This window comes from Heterocephalus glaber, unplaced genomic scaffold (assembly GCF_053883595.1).
Source record: "Heterocephalus glaber isolate CG9 unplaced genomic scaffold, H.glaber_assembly_v1.0 deba00001531, whole genome shotgun sequence".
Taxonomy (NCBI): Eukaryota; Metazoa; Chordata; class Mammalia; order Rodentia; family Bathyergidae; genus Heterocephalus; species Heterocephalus glaber.
The window spans coordinates 2,480,505-2,499,890 of NW_028258329.1; the positions used below are offsets into that span (position 1 = coordinate 2,480,505).

At 37.5% G+C, this 19,386-nt stretch overlaps 1 protein-coding gene and 1 long non-coding RNA gene across 7 annotated transcripts in view; both read right to left on the bottom strand.

The window, feature by feature from the left end:
* Positions 1–1,848: 1,848 nt before the first annotated feature.
* Positions 1,849–8,509, bottom strand: LOC147824838 (uncharacterized). Its single transcript, XR_015441639.1, has 3 exons — positions 7,816–8,509; positions 6,490–6,610; positions 1,849–3,969 (listed from the first exon to the last, which is right to left on the bottom strand). It is a non-coding gene; the product is annotated as an uncharacterized LOC147824838 (long non-coding RNA).
* Positions 8,510–13,112: 4,603 nt separating this feature from the next.
* The window catches only part of LOC110350707 (uncharacterized), a 108,260-nt gene continuing 101,986 nt past the window's right edge, over positions 13,113–19,386 (bottom strand). For all 6 annotated transcript variants that reach the window (XM_087188254.1, XM_087188252.1, XM_087188253.1 and 3 more), the window contains one exon: positions 13,113–15,678. The gene's annotated coding sequence lies outside the window, so the exon portion shown is untranslated. The remainder of the gene's footprint in view (positions 15,679–19,386) is intronic.

Here is a 19,386-nt window from a genome sequence, read left to right on the forward strand (position 1 = left end):
ATACAACATTTTAGAATATTCATAATGCTACTATTAATTATCATTTATAAAAATGGCAGAGAATCTGTAAAGTTTTTCCTACAAATACAAACAAACTTAATGCTTGAATATCATATTATTTAGGGGAGGCAAAGTAAATGGAATAAAATTCTCTGTACAGAATTTTCCTTTAATTGGTACAGAATTGAAATGCATTCTCATTGTAAATGGACTGCATTCGTGTATGTCTTATATTTGAAATCATTTTCAGTTATCTTTTTTCCTATAAAGGATCAAAAAATGATAAAGCAAGTTCCTATGCCATATCTTATTAGGTAGCTAGCTGCATTCTTTTTTGTTTTGTTTGGTACCAGAGATCGAACTCAGGACCTTGTGCTTGCGAGGTAGGCAGCAGAATCACTGAGCTAAATCCCCAGCCCTGCATTCTTAATTATTTGAACAAATAATATACAGAAGCTTCAGAAAGACTAAGCATTTTGCCTGGTATTCTTATTAAAATTTGAATATAATTTATTTGCCTTGATTTAAGATTATTAACCTTGTTAACTCCATACTGATTTCCACAGTGGTTGCACCAGTCTGCACTCCCACCAACAATGGAGAAGGGTTCCTTTCTCCCCACAGCCCCGCAAGCATTTGTTATTAGTTGATTTCTTGATAGCAGCCATTCTTTCTGGGGTGAGGTGGAATCTCAGTGTTGTTTTCATCTGCATCTCTTGAATGCCAGTGATGTTGAACAATTTTTCATATGTTTCTTTGCTGCTTTTACTTCTTTGTCTGGGAAATGTCTGTTCATTTCAGATGCCCATTTTTGAATTGGGTCTTTGAATTTGAGGGGGTCTGTTTTTTTCAGTTCTTTATATAGTCTAGATAGTAGTCCTTTGTCTGAGGTACAGCTGCTAAAATTTTTTTCCCGCATTGTAGGTTGTCTCTTAGTTCTGTTGGTGGTTTGTCTTGCAGTGCAGAAGCTTTTTAATAAGATGAGATCCCAGTTGTTGACTCTTTGCGCTAGCTCCCGTGCTACTGAGGTTTTGGTCATAAAGTCTTTTCCTATGCCAGTATCTTCAAGAGTTCTACCTAACTTATCTTCCAGCAAGTTTAGTGTTTCTGTTTTAATATTTAGGTCTTTAATCCACTTTGATCTTAGTTTAGTGCATGGTGATAGGTATGGGTCTAGTTTTAATCTTTGGCAAATTGAAATCCAGTTTTTCCAATATTATTAAATAGACTCTCTTTCCTCCAATGAGGGTGGTTGGCTCCTTTGTCAAAGATGAGGTGGCTGAGTATGTCTGGAGTTGGTTCTGCATCTTCTAATCTATTCTACTGATAGGTCCCATTTGACCCAGCTATTCCCTTGCTGGGTATCTTCCCAAAAGAATTAAAAGAATCATACCATAGCAATATATGTGCACCCATGTTAATAGTGGCACAGTTTGTAATAGCCAAAGCTTGGAAACAGCTCAAGTCCCCATCAGTTGGAAACTGGATAAAGATGTGGATTTTTTTTTATATAAATTGGAGTACTACTCAGCCATAAAGAATGAGGAACTAGACATATTTATAGCTAAATGGATGCATATTGAGGGCATACTCTTAAGTGAAATAAATAGGACACACATGTGTAAATACCCAATACTTTCTCTAGTGTTAGAAACTGAAAGTGTAAATAAGGATTAAAATGATTAAAATGAATAATTGATCATTTGAAATAGGAAGAAAAGGCCCAAAGGGGTAGGCGAAGTGGGAGGGGAAGGGGAAAGGAAATATTATGAGAAAATGAAAAAATGGAAACAAAGTCTTTGTAAATAGGGAAGGGTGGAGGGGGTGAAGGGAGGACAGTGAATGGGGAAAAAATAAGAACCAAGATACATCATGTACAGGTACAAGCACCCAATGATAAATGTGAATGTATTGTATACCTAAAATGTACCAATAAAAGAATTAAAAAACAAAAGATTATTACCCTTGGGGTGTGAGCATAGCTCACTGGTAGAGCAGATGCCTATCATGTGCAAAGTTCTTGGTTCACCTCTTAGGATTATTTTTTAAAAATCTAAATGCAGATATAAAATCAGAAACATTGAATCTGATGAAATATAAAACATAAAAATCTTGAAGACATAAGCATAGACAAGAATGTCCTCAATAGAACACCGATTACATAATAAATAATTTAAAGAATCGACAAATGGGATTATATAATATTTAAAAGCTTTTGTTCAGCATGAGGAACAACCAACAGAGTGAAGAGACAATCTGCAGAATGGAAAAAAAAATTACCAGCTGTTCTTCTTTGGGAAGAGCAATGTCTAGAAAATATAAAAACTATGTATTTAAATATAAAAAATGGGCAATTGAAATGGATAGATACTTCTCAGAAGTACAAATGGCCAATAAGTAACTGAAAAAAATATTTGCTATCCTTTGTAATTAAGGAAATACAATTTAAAACAAAACCGAGATTCCACCTTATTCCAGTAAGTATGGCTAACTTTAAAACTCAAAAACTAACAAATGGTGATGTTGCGGGGGAAGCCTCCTACCTTGTTGGTTGGAATGTAAACTAGTATAACCATGGTGGTAAACAGTACAGAGACTGCAAAAAAGATGAAATTGGAAGTTTCATTTGGGCCAGTTACACTGCCTCTGGGTATCTTCCCCAGAGAGTTAAAGTCATCATGTTATAGTGATATATATATTCCCATGTTTGTCAGAGCTTAATTCACCAGAGATAAATTATGGCAACAACCTAGATGCCCATAAGCAGAAGAATAAATAAAGGAAACATATATACACAATGGATTATTACTCAGCATTAAATCAGGGTGCTTTTGAATTATGTGAAAATGATGGCTCTTGAGACCAAATGTTTAGTGAAATAAGCCAGACACAGAAGGATAAACATCATGTGATTTCTCTCATATCAGAAACACAAAATATAAATAACTTAATGCTCAAAATAAAGGAGAAGTGATAGGAAACAGAGAGGTTGACTTTTTGGATATTGGGAAATAGATTTGGGGAAGGGTAGAAAGGAAAAAAATTAAAATTATACATATTTATATGTTCCCCCAAAGAATGTAATATTATGGATCACAACATATACTACTAATAAAATTTCTAAGATTGGGAAGTAAGTAAATAAAGATAATTTTATGGCACAAATTGAACAAGAATGCAGTATAAAATTTAATATTTATATATCTTTATGATTTCAGAAGTTCAAAATTAAAAAGAAATTCATCAGGTAGAATTTCTATATGATAACTATGAGAAGGACTACCTGTTTACATGCAAACGAGTGAGGTTTTTGAATAGATTCAGTTAGTCTTGACTAGGGAGTTTAACTCTGGTTCTACATAGATCATGAATCTTTTGTAAAATGTGTGTTTTGGAAGCCAGGCGCAGTGGTGTATGTTGTAGTCAAGCCTGTCAGGTAGCTGAAGAAAGAGGATTGCAAATTCAATTACAGTATTAGGAACAGCAAAATCCTGTCTTGACATAAAAAATAATAAAATAAATAAAAGGCTCAAGATATAGTTTAGTGAAAGAGCATTCCTGGGTTCAATTCCTAGTATCACAAAATTGTGTATGTACAAATAATTTCCTATGGAATGGGTCTACTGAATGCATCAGATATTTAAAAATGCAGTGGTTACACAATGGCAAAAAAGGGTTAAAACCCTTAGCAGTAGAACTGCTCCATTAAAGTCATCCTGCCCCATACTCATGGAGTGGTCAAAAACAATACATCAGCACTAATCAGAACTACACAGGAAATCAAAACAATCTTTGACCCACTTATTTCTCTCTGATCTATCTTTTCTGAAAGTTTAAATGTACTGTATAGAGCTCCTTTTGCGAAGCTAAGAGTTCTTCCGCAAGGTTGGAGAAGTGGTCTGGTCAAATTGGAACTTTCAATATATACCTTCAGAAATGCTGCAGGGGCTCCGGGAAGATCCACACCACCTAGATGGTCCAGAAAAAGACACTCGTTAGGTAATCTCATTTGCTGCCTAGACCCTTTTGGCACAGCTGAAACCTTTATAAAAAAACCCCAATATCTCACTTTGAAAGTGCAATACCTCTTTTGGCATGCATCCACTGTACCTCTTGATGGTGTCTTCTGCCTGAATAAATTATTTTATATTATCCTTCCTCAGTAAATTATTCTCACCACTCATATTACTGGCCCTATATATGGCTTACATCATGAAAAAAAACCATGAAAAATAAACCAGCACAGGTTAACAATTACTGTTGTTGTGGTAGAGATGTATCTCAGCGGTATAGTCACTGCCTACCAGGCTCTAGGCCCTGGATTCCTGTTAGGCCTTGTATCTAGACATCACCCCAAAGCCTCATGTGGTCATAGGTGGAACTTTTCAGAGGTAGATGGGTCGAGGATGTGTGATGCTGGGATCCAGGATGCAATGCTAGGATTAAGGGTGTGAGTGCTACTCGCCCTAATGATGAGTAGCCTGGATAAGAGGTAAGGGACAGAAACCGTGCCATTGTTTGTTGCTGGTCACTTATAGCTTGCTGCCTTCTGCCTTCCATGAACTGTTTCTCCTCTGTGATGCCCCTCTGACGTGCCGCCCTGCCTTGGAGCCAGCTAACTATGGACTGAATCCTCTACAAACTGTGAGCCAAGTAAACTTTCCTCCTTTAACTTTGGGTGTCAGGTATTTTGTCTCAGCAATGAGAAAAGTAACTAAGACAGTTCCCCGTTTCATAAAGAAAAACAAAAACAAAAACAAAAACATGTTCCTTTGTGTATATCTTTATGATATACTGAAAAAATGCAGAAATTATTTAGTATACAGGATTTATTTCCAGGCTGCTCACTCAATTCTATTGTTCTATATATCTGATATAAAAACTGCATTATTTTAATTACTGTAGTAAGTTTTAAAATAAGGAAGTATGGGAACTCCCACTTTGTTCTTTCTTAAGACTGTTTTAGCTTTTCAGAGTCCCTGAGATTCCATATAAAATTTAGGACCCTAAGTTTATATTTAGGGTTTTTTTTGGTACCAGGGATTGAACTAGGGACCTTGCATTTGCTAGGCAGATAGTGGAACCACTGAGCTAAATCTCAGGTCCCTAAATTTACATTTGATTCTGACAAAGATTCCCTCACAGAGTGCTGTAGTTGGCCTCCTCTGAACTCCTTTCTAGATGAGGCTTTAAACATGGCTTACAAAATCTACAAACTCTCAAACTAGTTTATTTGACTCACTTCCCTCCCTCCACATTAAAACACTTACCTAAGCACTAGCAGTTTCTAATCTTTCAAGGCTACAACCCTAGGAAGATGTAAGATTGCCAAAAGAATTTATTGTAACTAACACGTAAGCATAGCTCAACCCCAACCATTTCTTAGGGAATTTACAAGGAAAGGGTTTACAATGGAGAAATCTTCCTCTGTTTCTTTAACAAGTAAATGCTTGTGTTTCCACTCAAGAGTGTCTTTCTCAAGGACTTGAAAGCCATTCCCCTGACATTTAATCATCAGGAATGCCAGGATCTGTTTCCCACTGTCTCTTGGAGATAGCATCCTATCTTCCTTAATAGAATACTAGTAGATGCAGCTGGCCTAATCACTTTTACATTGGCCAACCCTTTGTAATTTCTCATTTCCCTGTCTCTACTAAGGCCATGCTCCCACTGTGCTGCACACTCCTTTCAAAATGCCCATTCATATCTTTCCAAGTCAAAGTTGAGTGTGGCTCACAACTAACTGTCCCAAGGAGGGCCTAATCCCCATTTCAGGACCAATCTTTTGTAGGTTTTGACTTCCATACTTCTAAGGGCCTGATTCCTCTCCTTCCTCCAAACTCTGAATTCTCCCTTTAAAACAAAATACACCTCTCTACAAAGTTGACCTCAGTCATTCTGCAGTCATTCTGGGCTCTATTTCCTATCGCAATCAATCATTACTGATTAAAAACTGTCATTGTCACTTAAACTACTGTCTGGCTTTGTTTATCTTTGATAATACTCTTACCTCTTATGGCTTTTATGAGGAAGAGCCCTTGGGTCTCATATTTTACTTTAAAATCATGATATTTCAGATGTGGGGCTGTAGCCCAGGGGGAGCACAGATATCTAGCATGCAGGAGCCACGTGGGTCCCATCTCCAGCAATTCAACAACAATTGAACCCAACTTCATACTGAAACAAAACAAAATGTGAACAAAAACTAAACCAAACCAAAACGTGGGCATTTCAGGAAACATCATATGGTAGTCAGCTGATTTTAGAGGTTGACACTTGCTATCTAGGGCTATAGCTGAGGCCACTACTCATACAGATGTAAATCTGTTTTGTTTTGTTTTTTTACAAAAAAGCCAGACCATGGGTGAGTTTTCAAGGCAGTTTTTTCAGTGCAATGTGTGAAGAATATATTGTGGAAATTCAGAGGAATCAGCCTTGGAGTCTTAGCACCAGAAGTCAGAGGTAACATTAAAATCTGGGATTACTCACCAAGTATAAGTTGGCTGTGGTTTTTCACACTGGAGAATAATATTTGAGGAGAGTGAGTGACACCGTCATGATGTGAGGCAGAAAGTCAGGCATTAGCAGGCTGAAGACAGGAAGCTGGTGGCTAATTGCAAAGCAAAAGAGATGTCATTAGTTATTGATACAATTCCTACAAGCTGTAGTTTTAAACTTCAGCTCAGGAGAATGTAATAGCTCTAAGTGTGCTGATAAGGTCCAGGGCCTGTGGAGCTTGAACCATTGGTGAGGGGCTGGGAAAACCTAAAAGTCTCCAAACAGACTAAACAGAGACATCGAAGTATGGAGTAAACAGAGACCTGATTCTATCTGGAGTAAGCAAATGCAGCCCATTCTATTTATACAAGAAAAATGACCTGAGAGGGAAAAAAGGTATTTTTAAAAATTAACTTTATTGGTGCATTTTAGATATACATCATGATCAGATTCATCATTGGAAATTTGTACCTGTACCTGATATATCTTAGTTCTTCTTTTTTTTCCCATTCCCCTGCCTTCCCTTCTAGCCCCTTCCCCCATTTACAAAAGCTTTGTTTCCATTTTTTCCTTCTTTTCTCATATATATTTTTTTTCTTCTCCTCAACTCTCACTTCCCCCTTGAACCTTTGCTTCCTATTTCACATTATCTATTTACATTTTGGTCTTCATTTACACTTTCAGTTTCTCATACCAAAGAGACAATTCAGTATTTATGCACGTGTGTCCTATTTATTTCAAGGACATTGTCCATGGGATCTAGGCTCTTGGCTGGATTCTTTAGGTCTCTAGCATGTGGACAGATTTCTTGCACTCATCTGCATTTGACTTTTTGGGTGAATATTATAAAATAATCCTGTAAGTTATGTGTCCTCAGTTCAGCTGCGTGTTTCAAGTTGACCATTAGTTTATCCACCACACTCTGTAAAAGGTAAAACCATAGAGATAATTAACAGATTAGTGGTTTCTGACGGTTTAGGAAGGAGGATGTTTGGATATCCTTAAGCCAGTGAAAATACTCTGTACAATAATGGTTACAGAGAAGACACATGATGGCCTGCTAGGGGCTGATAGCCAAGGTGAGTGTCTTCACTTCCATGCTGAAGAAAAGCAATTACCCTCAGGCAGGGGTGAATACTAATACCATGGGTCATACCACGGTATAGGGAGCTATATGGAAACTGGGTCAATGGTATAATTGATACAGTCTGATACAGGAGGATAAATGAAAACATAATCCAGCAGGGCTAATATCCAATGTTTTGAGGGCCGGAGAGGGGAAACCAGCCCACTCCTGGATCACAGTACCCCACGTACCTCCGCAGACTCAGGGCACACACCATCTTGGGACTGAGGGAAGGAGCAACAGGGCCCATCGGTGAGTAGATCCACAGTTACACTTTCTTCCCCTCTGGGCATGGTGAAGTGAGACATTTCCAGTCCAAGCATTCAAGGTGAGCACAGAACAGGTTGAAATTTAATAATTGCCATACACCTACACACATGCCTTTAGAGCTGGTGAGCAGTGGTACAATGGGGAAAGAGATTTTTTCCCAACAAAACAGCAACAACAACAAACAGCAACAACAGCAACAACTGCCACCACTTAAGCCACCTATTTTCTACTCATACAATGAGAGTGCTGTACATGGAACATTTAACACCCACCCCAGACTGTGGACTTCGACAGGGTGGGAGGCCACTGAGCAATGCAGGAAGGCAGAGCCGGTGCTGTGACAGTAACAAGAAGCAAAATCTGAGGACAACTCAGAAGGACGGGAAAACTGGTTCTGTGATAATCACGTTGAACAAAGTCCAGAGAAAGAGCCCTCCTGCTGCTTCTGTGGGCGGGGCTGAAACACATCTGTAGGGTCAGCACCTGGGCTATAGGCTTTCTGGGCCCGTATTAGGCAGGGAAAATCTGTGGAGGGAAGACAAAGAAAAGTCCATGGTATTTATCTTCCAAATTGATCAAAGTGAGTGAACCATGGACATCTGCAGAAGGGCATGCCCAGAGCTCAAAATCAGGACAAAAGTTAGGAAAATCAAAGATTCTCAACGCTTTGGACAGGCAATTGTCTGCACCACAAGGGGAAAATATACAGATAATAAAAACCATACAGTCATACCATGCTATAGGGAGCTGTATGGAATTGGGGTCAATGCCATACCAACTGTATGAAGGCTTTTATTCTTTTTTATTGTTATGTTGGTAATTTTAGGTATAGATTTGGGCCATCTTGATTGCTTTCCTTTTCTATGTGCTCCCTGTTTTCATTTTTCATACTCTTATTTCTTTTACTTCTTCTTTATTGGTATTGGTTGATTACAATATTTTAAATTTCAGGAGTGTCCCCCTTGGCCTACTCCCTCTTGTAATGTGTCTTCCCTCCTATCTCCCAACTCTCTCTACACCTTATTTATAGTTGTTCTCTACTTCTCATGATCTCCCTTCCTTGCCTTGCCCATTCTCCTCTCCATCTATCTAATGTTATAAATAAAAGAGGTGAATGCATGGTACATTAGAGAGTAAGAACTAATCAGCACTATAAATTAAACAGTACTACTGAAAGGCATGTCGGGATAATCCTTCACCGGAAGGCTTCTTTCCTGTCTCCTCATCCTTTGGGAATGCCAGTTCTCTATTAAATGGTTAATTACCTTTGGTGCTTCCTTCAGTACAAATGACAGAGGCTGCCTGCTTTATTTTGAGAATGTGTATATTCACTGGCATACAGTGAAATGAGAAGTGAAGTTTGCAGGTTGCAGGATCTTGAGAGAACCAGGCAGATACGTGACTCTCACTCCAGCCCTGCTTTCTGTCTTCCCAGCACTGCCTCCTACAGCCCCATCGTAATTCAGAGAAGGTAAAGGTACTGTGTGCTATGCATAGCAGATGAAATAGTACAACAAAGCCCTTGTCACGATCACCATTCACATCCCCAGAATCAAGGACACATGGTGTTAGCTATCAAGGGGCTGATCCTCTGGATCATCTACATTGTTGATTAAGCAGCTCAGAGCTCAGGGATTTGTTAAGATCAGAAGCTCATTCTTCATAATTTTTTCTTAATGAAGTAGAGGCATTTACATAGTGTGACCTGGATTGACCACATATTTGTTATACAGTGTTCAGAATCCACGAGAGAGATGTGCACTCATAAAACCCCAGGAAATTTTTCCTGTTGTATGACCAAAAACTCTTGCCTGAAGCTGTGGAGATGAAACTGTCTCTCAGCCCTGATCTGTACGTTATGTTTAGTAACCATGCAATACACCAGAACAAAATGCAAAAATCAATGACTAACAATGGATTTAAAGTCTTTCCTTCCTTCCTCATGTATAAGCAGGTGTTTTCTAATGATAAAATCTACTTTTGAGCCATTCTATGAAGAATGAAATGGGGGTTAGCCTTTTGAACTCTAACAAATATATATAGAATGCTTATCAGATTAGTTGGTCTGAGAAAACTGACCTGATTTAAGGAATTAGTCCATCACTGAGATTAAGAGTGTAGTCCTCATTATTATAAAGATAGATTCCCATGTTCTTATTTAAAATATCTCAGTGAGACCTCTACCAATCTGCACAGTTATTTGAAGAAATACATCTTTAATTTATTTACCCATATACTTTCAAATAACAGCATCTAATTCAACCTTTTTATTTTAATGAAAGAAGTCATAACAGTTCAGACACATACTGTGCCATCACAATTTTCCTTGTCATTATCATGTTCAAATGTGTATTCACATAGACACACACAAACTAGCATGCAGAGATAGAGACAGACTCTCACACAAATAAAACACATAAACATTTTATAATCATAGTGGTCCTTAGAAAAGAATTGCACTAAGATTTTGATAGTGGTCACCCTTGAAAGTTTATATTGGAAGAGATCTGGAATTATACATATTTGCACTGTCTTCATTTGACACTTTTATAATCATAAACTGATGCAAAAGTCAGTGAATAAAAGGTGTATTTGTATACTAATAAGTTAATAAAATAAAAAACTACAGAAATCAGAAAACACTTCCCAATATGATTCCTGTTTTATGTTATTTTGATTGTATTTTACTTGCTGCTTCTTTTCTCTATACTTTTTCAAATTTATAGCCATCTGAGGAATTCTAATATTCAAAATCAAAACAATTGGGCCCAGGATTTTTAGCTCACTGGTTCCGCTACCTGCCTTGCAAACACAAGGTCCTGAGTTCGATCCCCAGTACCAAAATAAACAAACAAAATCAAAACAATTACAAAATTCTGTAGTCTGGAAAACTAGAGAGAAGACAGCAATTTTATAAACTGTATAGTATTCACAATACCAAATGGCAAAATTTTGAGGGTGCTTGCTAAAATTTAGTAGTAATAAAATGCCTTAGGGTCCACACTTTTCTCTTATCTTCTCTAATATTGCTTTTAAAAATTCATCAAAACTATGAAATGGAGCTGAAATATAAAATACTTAAAAACAAAAGAAAAAATTCTTCACTTTTGTGTTTCATGAACTGCACTTTTTACTGTGAACAAAGACATGGGAGTGCTGGAGAGTCAGATAAACGATCTTGTTCCCCCAAAGCATGGATGGGTATATAAAGAAAGCTTTACTGGGTATCTCCAGTCTCCTCCATTTACATAAACTCTGTGGCTGCTTTTCTACTTGATTGGCAGGGGTGACCAGCTGCCAAGTAATTCAAATGGCCCACAAAGCTTAATAGAGATGTGGCTCTTTATAATAACAAAATATGCTGAACTCAAGGAATTTAGAGAATATTTTTCTAAGAAAAGTAAAGAAGGAGAAAAAGCAAAGTCCTGAATTAGGAGAGTAGCACAGGTAACACTGACGCAGGGTCAATTGAATTTGAAAAACAAGTCTGGGATTTGGGGCATTGAGTGATCAGTGACAAGGTAAGGGCCACTGTGCTGGACTGGAAAGTCATGAAAGTTAAGTTCTATACAGAACTCTACACAGAAAGTTAAGGTCTATAGCTGTCTAAAAATATACTTGCAAAACTTCTTTTAACCTTGCACAATTTTTAAAAATTAAAAAATAGTATTTTCTAATTGAATATTGTGACTTCTTTCTTTCTTTCTTTCGTTTTTTTGGAACAAAAGTTGAGAATCAGTAGCGAAATTTAGGGATAATATATAAAATAGGCAGGGATTTAGCTCATTGGTGCTGCACCTGCCTGTAAGCGCAAGGTCCTGAGTTTGATTCCTGATTAAAAAAAAAAAAAAGAAAATAAAGGAAGGAAGGAAGGAAGGAAGAAAGAAAGAAAGAAAGAAAGAAAGAAAGAAAGAAAGAAAGAAAGAAAGAAAACTTTAATATGAGAGGACACGTAAAAGAAAGAAAGAAAGAAAAAGAAAGAAAAAAAGAAAGAAAACTTTAATATAAGAGGACACGTAAAAGTTCCCGAGCCACAATATTTCTAGTTGTGGTCTATTTCAAAAACTATTTGTTGAAGACAGGGTTACACGTTAAAGTCTTTGCAGTGCAAGCGCCTTTTCCAGCGGGGCTTTAACACAGACCAGGACCAACTGGGACGCCAAAAAGGAAACCCAGCGGGAGCCAGACGGCCCTCACTTCACTTTCTGCTGGCGCGCACAGAACGCCCCCTCCCGGCCGCCGTCCTAACCAGCGCTCCGCAGGCTTGTTGGCGGGTGCGGAGAAATGGCGCACTTCCGGCCCAAAGGATCACGGTCCGGAAGTTCATGGCCGACTTGTGGTATAGGTTAGGGTGGAAGGTCATCAAGAGCTCGGCAGCGGGAGGCTGGCGCGAATACGCCCGACCCATCTGTACCACTCAAAAACGTGCCCTTTAGCGTAAGAGATTTCATTCACTTTATGATGTATCCTGGGACTAAAGAGAAAAATGATGTGTGTCCACGTACTCACATGCCATTGCTCGAAGATAAATGACACGGAATGCAAAGTCAGTGAAGTAGTTTCACAAACATGAGCTGTGTGTGCTCTAGTAATAGACTTGTGTACTTGTTTGTAAATGAAACCAATCAGCCTATGGGGATTCAAAGTCACCTTTAACCCTAGCGTGTTGTGGAAGGAGTGTCAGGAAAAGTCTGCATGCAATTATGAATTACATCCCACCTGCAGCGATTGTGGATTTTAAATTTTGAAATAAACACTTAAAAAAACCTGCTCAAATGAACACAGTACTGTAATTCCTTGTTATTGAGATTTTCATGACGCTTGTCATGGGCCGCCTGTTTCGTTGGATGCTAGATGGCGCTGTGAGCACAGGGGTGACTTGAGTCTGTGAGTCTAAGGCAGGAAAGCAACCTGCGCTAGGAGTTGAATTGTCTTTCCATGGGGATGGTTTATGGTCTGGTTCAACAACTTTCACAGGAAGGTCTAACTCGACAAAAACACTAACGCTTTTTGTGGCCACTTTTCCTGGGACCTTAGCTGTCTCTCATTTCCTACATCCAATACTGTACTTTTCCTTTGCCTGTATACAGTCTGCTCTCTAAACCCCATTTTTTTTCCCTTCAATTTTACAGGGCTCCTATATTCTTATTTTACAATTACACCAGCTGTGTTCTAAAGTAGACCACATAGTAGCTGATGAATACAATAAATCTGAATAAAATATGAACATTTATAGGGGACAAAGTGCCTAATATTTTTCTTGTGAAGTTTAAAACTTATTCTTTTGTCTATTAAATCACAAAAATGACTGTGTGTGTGTGTGTGTGTGGTACTGGGGATAGAACCCAGGGCTTTTTCACAGAGCCCTTTTAAAATTTCTATTTATTTATTTTTTTAATGTTGAAACAAGGTCTCACTGAGTCTTAAGTTGCCCATGCTGGACTGGAAGTTGTGGTCTCCTCACCTCAGCCTCCCAGATTCCTAGGATTACAGGTGTGTGTCACCATGCATTGCTCTTCAGTGATCACCTAAATTTAGTTTACATGTGCATTTGTGAGCTTCTTATGCATTGCACAAAACAATGAACATTCCCTATTGCAAAGCTCTAAATCTTTTTTTCGTTTTTTGCTGATGATGGGATGGAACTCAGACTGTTGCATATGCAAGTGTTCTACCACCAAACTCTATCTCTAGCACTCAAATCTGATTTATATTGCCTGCTTAATCAAACCTTTGATTCGCTGAGGTGTTAAATAAGTAATAAATTTATTTTGGCTGTTCATTTGTGCATACCTTACATGACATGTACATATTACATGGTTACCAATTTTCTTAGCTTATAAAAATGAACGGGTCAAAATCATTGCCTTTCTATATAGTGATAATAATTGAATATTAAATTGAAAAATATATTTCACAATAGTATGAAAGATATGATACACAAGGATAAATCTGGCAATATATGTATAAAATTTGTATTGGGAAATAAAGACATTTAATAAATGTGGAGATACACCAACTGCATAGATTGGAAGATTACCAGGTCAATTCTTACAAATTTATGTATACATTTGCTACAATCACAAAGGAACATCCCATTATAATTTTTATAAATTAATATGAGAAAGTGAAATTCTGAAATTCGTACAAAAAAGCAAAGGACTCTCTCAATAGCCAAACCAATTTAGAAAAAGAACAATTCCAGTTGGCACAAGTTATCTATCTTAACAATTAATATAAATCAATTTAATCAATATAGTGTGGTATTGGTGCAAATATGGACATTTAGCTAAACAGAACAATGTAGCATCCAGAACCAGAACTATATTTATATGGTCACTAAATTTTGGACTAATGTGGTAAGAAATTTAAAGGAGGAAAGGTAGCAGTTACAACAAATAGTGCTAGAATTATTGAGCACTTATATATTAAAACAAAAATGCCAAAATGGCAGAGAGTTTGGACAACACTTTGGCAATTTGGCCTTAGATGGACCCACTCTGCCCTTCTTTCTCACTTGTAGTTCTCAAGTATTAATATACAATGTGGTGGTAATGCAGTATCTAGGGTAGGGAAAGACTTCTGGAGCAGCCTGGGCTTTGTTCCTCTTTCCTTTGACGGCAAGCTGTCCTCCAAGGATTTTCCAGTGAATCATTGACCCGGAAGGATGTAATTCTGGGGAGACTTCCTTTTGCGCCCCCTTAGCCATAGCGAAGTGGGGCATTTGTAGTTAAGGCTTTCTGTTCCCTGGTCAACTTTAGGGATAAATACAGCCATGGAGGACTCTCTCACAATGGATGCTTCTCACAATGAAGGCTTTTAAAAAAACCTCACACTAGCTATCTGTAACAGATATGCTTTACACAAATTGTGTGTGAGTGATTTTTTTTAATGCCCCTAAACTCAAGACAATTGGTAAAACTACAGCCCAGGGTGCAGAAGCCAGAAGGGTTTGAATTTCTGTTCTTGATGGTTGACATAGTGATCTGCTATCTTTCCACACAGTGGAAGTCCTCCCTTGGTGTTGGTTACTAGTGAACCCGGTTTATATAATTAGTGTATGGAGCAGGGTCTGGTCTGCCACAACTATCACCATTCTGGAAAACAATGAGGGGCAATGCCCTCTGTATGAAGCCTGGGGATACAGGATTCGTTCATGCAGCTGGATGAATTGTAGGGAAGGATGAGTGATATCAGTGACAGGAGGCACTTTAGCCTTTTCACAGATGTGAATGAGCTGAGTACGTGACTGAGGCAGGGAGAAAGGCATGTGGAATGAGCGCCATCCCTGGCTGCTGAGCACTTCTGTGATAGCTCATTGGTGGGTTCTGAGAGCTTGGAAAGTGTGTGCTGACAGTCTTTGTGGTCTAACAGGGAAGACAATGTGCAATTCTGGCTTTAACAGATAGGGAAAAGTACAGTCCAAAGGACAGATGAGAAAGGCCAGGGAACCCTTACACAGCCCAGCTGGCATGCATTATTTTGGGTTCCGGGGATCAAACTGAGGTCCTTGTACTTGTGGGGCAGGTGGCAGAACCACTGAGCTAAATCCCCAGCCCCTGGCACACATTTTTGATACAGGGAAATTGCAGACTCAAGTGGCTCAGGACAAATGCTATAGTTAGGGAACAATCGGTGGTATCTGAGTCTCCACTGAAGGCCAAAGGGCACATACTTTTCTCAGTGTAATGGGGGAGCTGGGCATGCTGTCTCATACCTGGAGATTCTGCTACTTTGGAGCTGGAGGCAGGAGGATCACTTCAGCCCTGGAGTTCAGGGTCAGCCTGGGCAACATAAGAAGACTCTTATCATTTAGAAAAAAAAAAAAAGAAGAAAAAGCAGGCGTGCAATACAGATTTCTATTTGGTTCTTGGACCTTGCTTGGTGCATACATGGAATGTTCTGGGATCCTTTTAGGGGAAAAACCCACTGGTGAGTATGGGTTGCTTGGGAAAAAACACAGTTTATAAACTTCTTGCATGCTGACTGGAATGTGCAACAGCAGAAAACTTCCACTGAAGTACACCATTCTCTCAGATCATGGGGACATAATTTTCCTGAGGCAGCTACCACACATGCCTCTTTTGAATGGCTACTTCCTGCTTGCTTTTCAGCACTGACGGAGACTGAATGTCTTATGGCAACATAATCCCATGTAATTCTGCTACCCTAACTTCCCCTTTTCACTTACATGCTCAGAAATCTCACCAATAAATCTGGACATCCTTAACAGAGTTTAATTATCAAATAAAAAATGTAACATAGGAGACTGGGTCACCAAGAACATTAAGAGACCATTAACCTTCATAAAAAAGTGGCTAGGTGTCTGGTCAGGCCAAATAATATGTCATCATGTGGATGCTGAGACTACCATAGCATCTCTTGACAGGAACTTAGCCAAGCACAGAAAGACAAATACTACATGATTTCTTTCTTAGATGGAAGTGAAAATGTTGATTTCTAAAGAAAGATTAGAGTAGGGGTTAGGAGGGGCAGGGGAGGAGTCAGAAGCTGGCTAACAGGCATCAAAATGCAGTACAATAGGAGGAATAAATTGCAATATTCAATAACACAGCAGGGTGACTATATTTCATTGAAGTTTACTTTTATAAAGAACTGGTAGAAGGAAATTTAAAGTTTCTCAACTGCAAAAAAATATTTAGGAATAGGAAATGATAATTAGTCTTACTTAAATAATTACACATTGTATATATGCATCAAATGCTCACACTGTGCCCCATAAATAAGCACAATAACTGTATCTTAAATGTACCGATGTTATATGTAAAATATTTCTTGACAAAAATAGTAATTTAGGTTTACTGGACATCCTGCATGTGGCAAATCTATAAATGTAACATCTTAGCATTTTCACAGTGCTATGAGTATTTACATTATTCTTTACAGAAATGGCAGTGAAACTCTAAGTGGTTCCTATGGACAAAAATATATTTAATACTTGAATAAAATATTGCCCACATCATATTACTGAAGAAAAGAAAAGTAGAAAGAATACATTTTCTGTACAAAATCTTGCTTTATTTAGCACAGAATAGAAATGCACTCTCAGCGTAAATGGATTGCATTCATGTGTATCTTATATTTTGATTTTTTTCAAATGTCTTTTTTTCTTCCATGGGCTCAACAAATTGATAAAGCAAACCATGCCATAAAAATCTCTAAAAGCTTAAAAAATACTTAGTGTTTTTGCCTGGTATTCTCATTGAAAAGCAAATACTGTTTATTTGCTTTGATTTAAGTTTATGATCCTTCAGCTGAGAAGGAAGCTTGCTTGTAAAAGACTTCCCTAGCATGTGGAAAACAATTGGTGCAATCTTCAGGAATGATGAACATAAATAAATGAGGGAAAGTTTATGGCACCAAGTTGAAAAAGAATTCAGTATAAAAACATTGCTTAGTATTTGTGTCTTCATAATTTCAGCAGTTCAACAATAAAAATCAATATCTTTATTTAAGTTGTATTTGTATATTGTAACTATGAAAAGAACAATCTGATTTTTAAAAATTTTTTTATTTTTTTAGGTACCGGGGGTCGAACTTGGGTTCTTGCACTTGCACAGCAGACAGCGAAACCACTGAGCTAAATCCCCAGTCCCACAATCTGTTTACTTGAAGAAGAGCTGAGTACTTTGAAAAAGATTCAATCAGCTTAGATTAGGGAGTTTAAGTTGTGATTCATGTAGATCATTAATCCTTTCAAAAGTGTGTGTGTTTACAGAATCTGAGTGTGGTGGCACAGCTGTAAAATTCCAGTTATTTGAGAGACTGAATTAATAGGATTGCAAGTTCAAAGTCAGCCTGGAAATCCTAGCAAAATTCTGTTACAATAAAAAGGAACAGCTGGATCTGGTGGGGCACACCTGTAATCTCAGCCCTCTCTGTGGCTGAGGCAGGAGGATCTCAGGCTTGAGCTCAGACTAGGTAACTTAGGGATACTCAATCTTAAACTAAAAAAATAAAAAGAGGACTAGGATGTAGCTCAGTGCAAAAGACCTGGGTTCAATCCCTACTCCACAAAGTAAATCCAAAAGTACACAAATAAATAAAAAAGGTGAGAATGTAGTTTAGTGGTTGGGTGAATTGAATTTACCAGATTTTCAAAAACATATGAAAAAACCTGTGAGCAAATAGTGGTAGAGTGCTTGCCTAGCATGTGTGAGGACCACTGGGTTACCAATGCAAAGTCACAGTCGTCGTGTTTACATCATTATGATACACTGGAAAACTCCTTTAATATACATGTGAGGATTTATTTCTGGGCTGTCCATTCAATTCTATTCGTCAATATACCTGACCTTTACACATGTGTGTTCAATTTATTTCACTTAAGAGTATGTTCTGAAGGTGTATACACTTGAGACTAGAAATGTTTCAAGTTTATCTTTCTTTATGGCTGAATAGTACTCCATTATATTTAAAAAAAAAAAACATATTTTTATCCGTTCATCAGTGGATAGGCATTTTGGCTGTTTCCAAGATTTAGCTATTACAAACTGTGCCACTATAAATATGTGCAAATATTGCATTGTCTCTCTGTGAGAAACTGTGAGTGAAAATAAGGACCAAAAAGAATAATAAATATTATGAAATAGGATGAAATTGTTCAAAATTGTACAAAATTTGAGATACTTTGTGAATACTTAAAATGTTTTATGCAAAAAAATGTATAGTATTATTGGGAAATGAGCTGAGAGGTTAGCAAATGAAAATATATTATTTTAAGATCATGATACCCAGTGCATTTGCCATTGTTCTTTAATAATTTTTGTTATGAAAAACTATTTTTTCATAAAATGGCTTTTATGTTTTCTTTGTTAATATCTACTTGTATTATATTAAAATAAAAAATTTAAACAAACACAAAGCCAGGTAGTAATAGAGGGAAAGACAGGCAAAAAGTTGTGTTTCTATATATTAAAAATGCACAATATGAAAAAGAAATTAAGAAAATAATTCTATTTACAAAAGCATCAAAAAGAATAAAATGCTTAAAAGAAGGGAAAGGAAAAATGATGAGAAATGGGAAAAATGGAAATAAAGTCTTTGTAAATAGGGAAGGGTAGAGGGTGTGAAGGGAGGGCTAGGAAAGGGTAAAAAATAAGAACCAAGATGCATTATGTAAAGGTACAGTTCCCAATGAGAAATGTAATTGTGTTGTATACCTACAATGTACCAATAAAAGAATTTAATAAAAAAAAGAAAAGAATAAAATGCTTAGAAATAAATGTAAGAAAGTGAAAGACATATACTAACAAGTACAAAAAATCAGGGAAAGAAATTATACACAAAACTAAGGGGAAAGACACCCTCTGTTCATGAATTGGGACACTTAATACTGTTATAATGCCCATACTACCCCAAATGATCTACGGATTTAATGCAAGTAACCCAATCAAAATCCCAATGATGGCAGGACTATTCAGAGTAGCAAAGATATCGAGTCACCCAGGTGTCTACGGGCTGAAGGATGG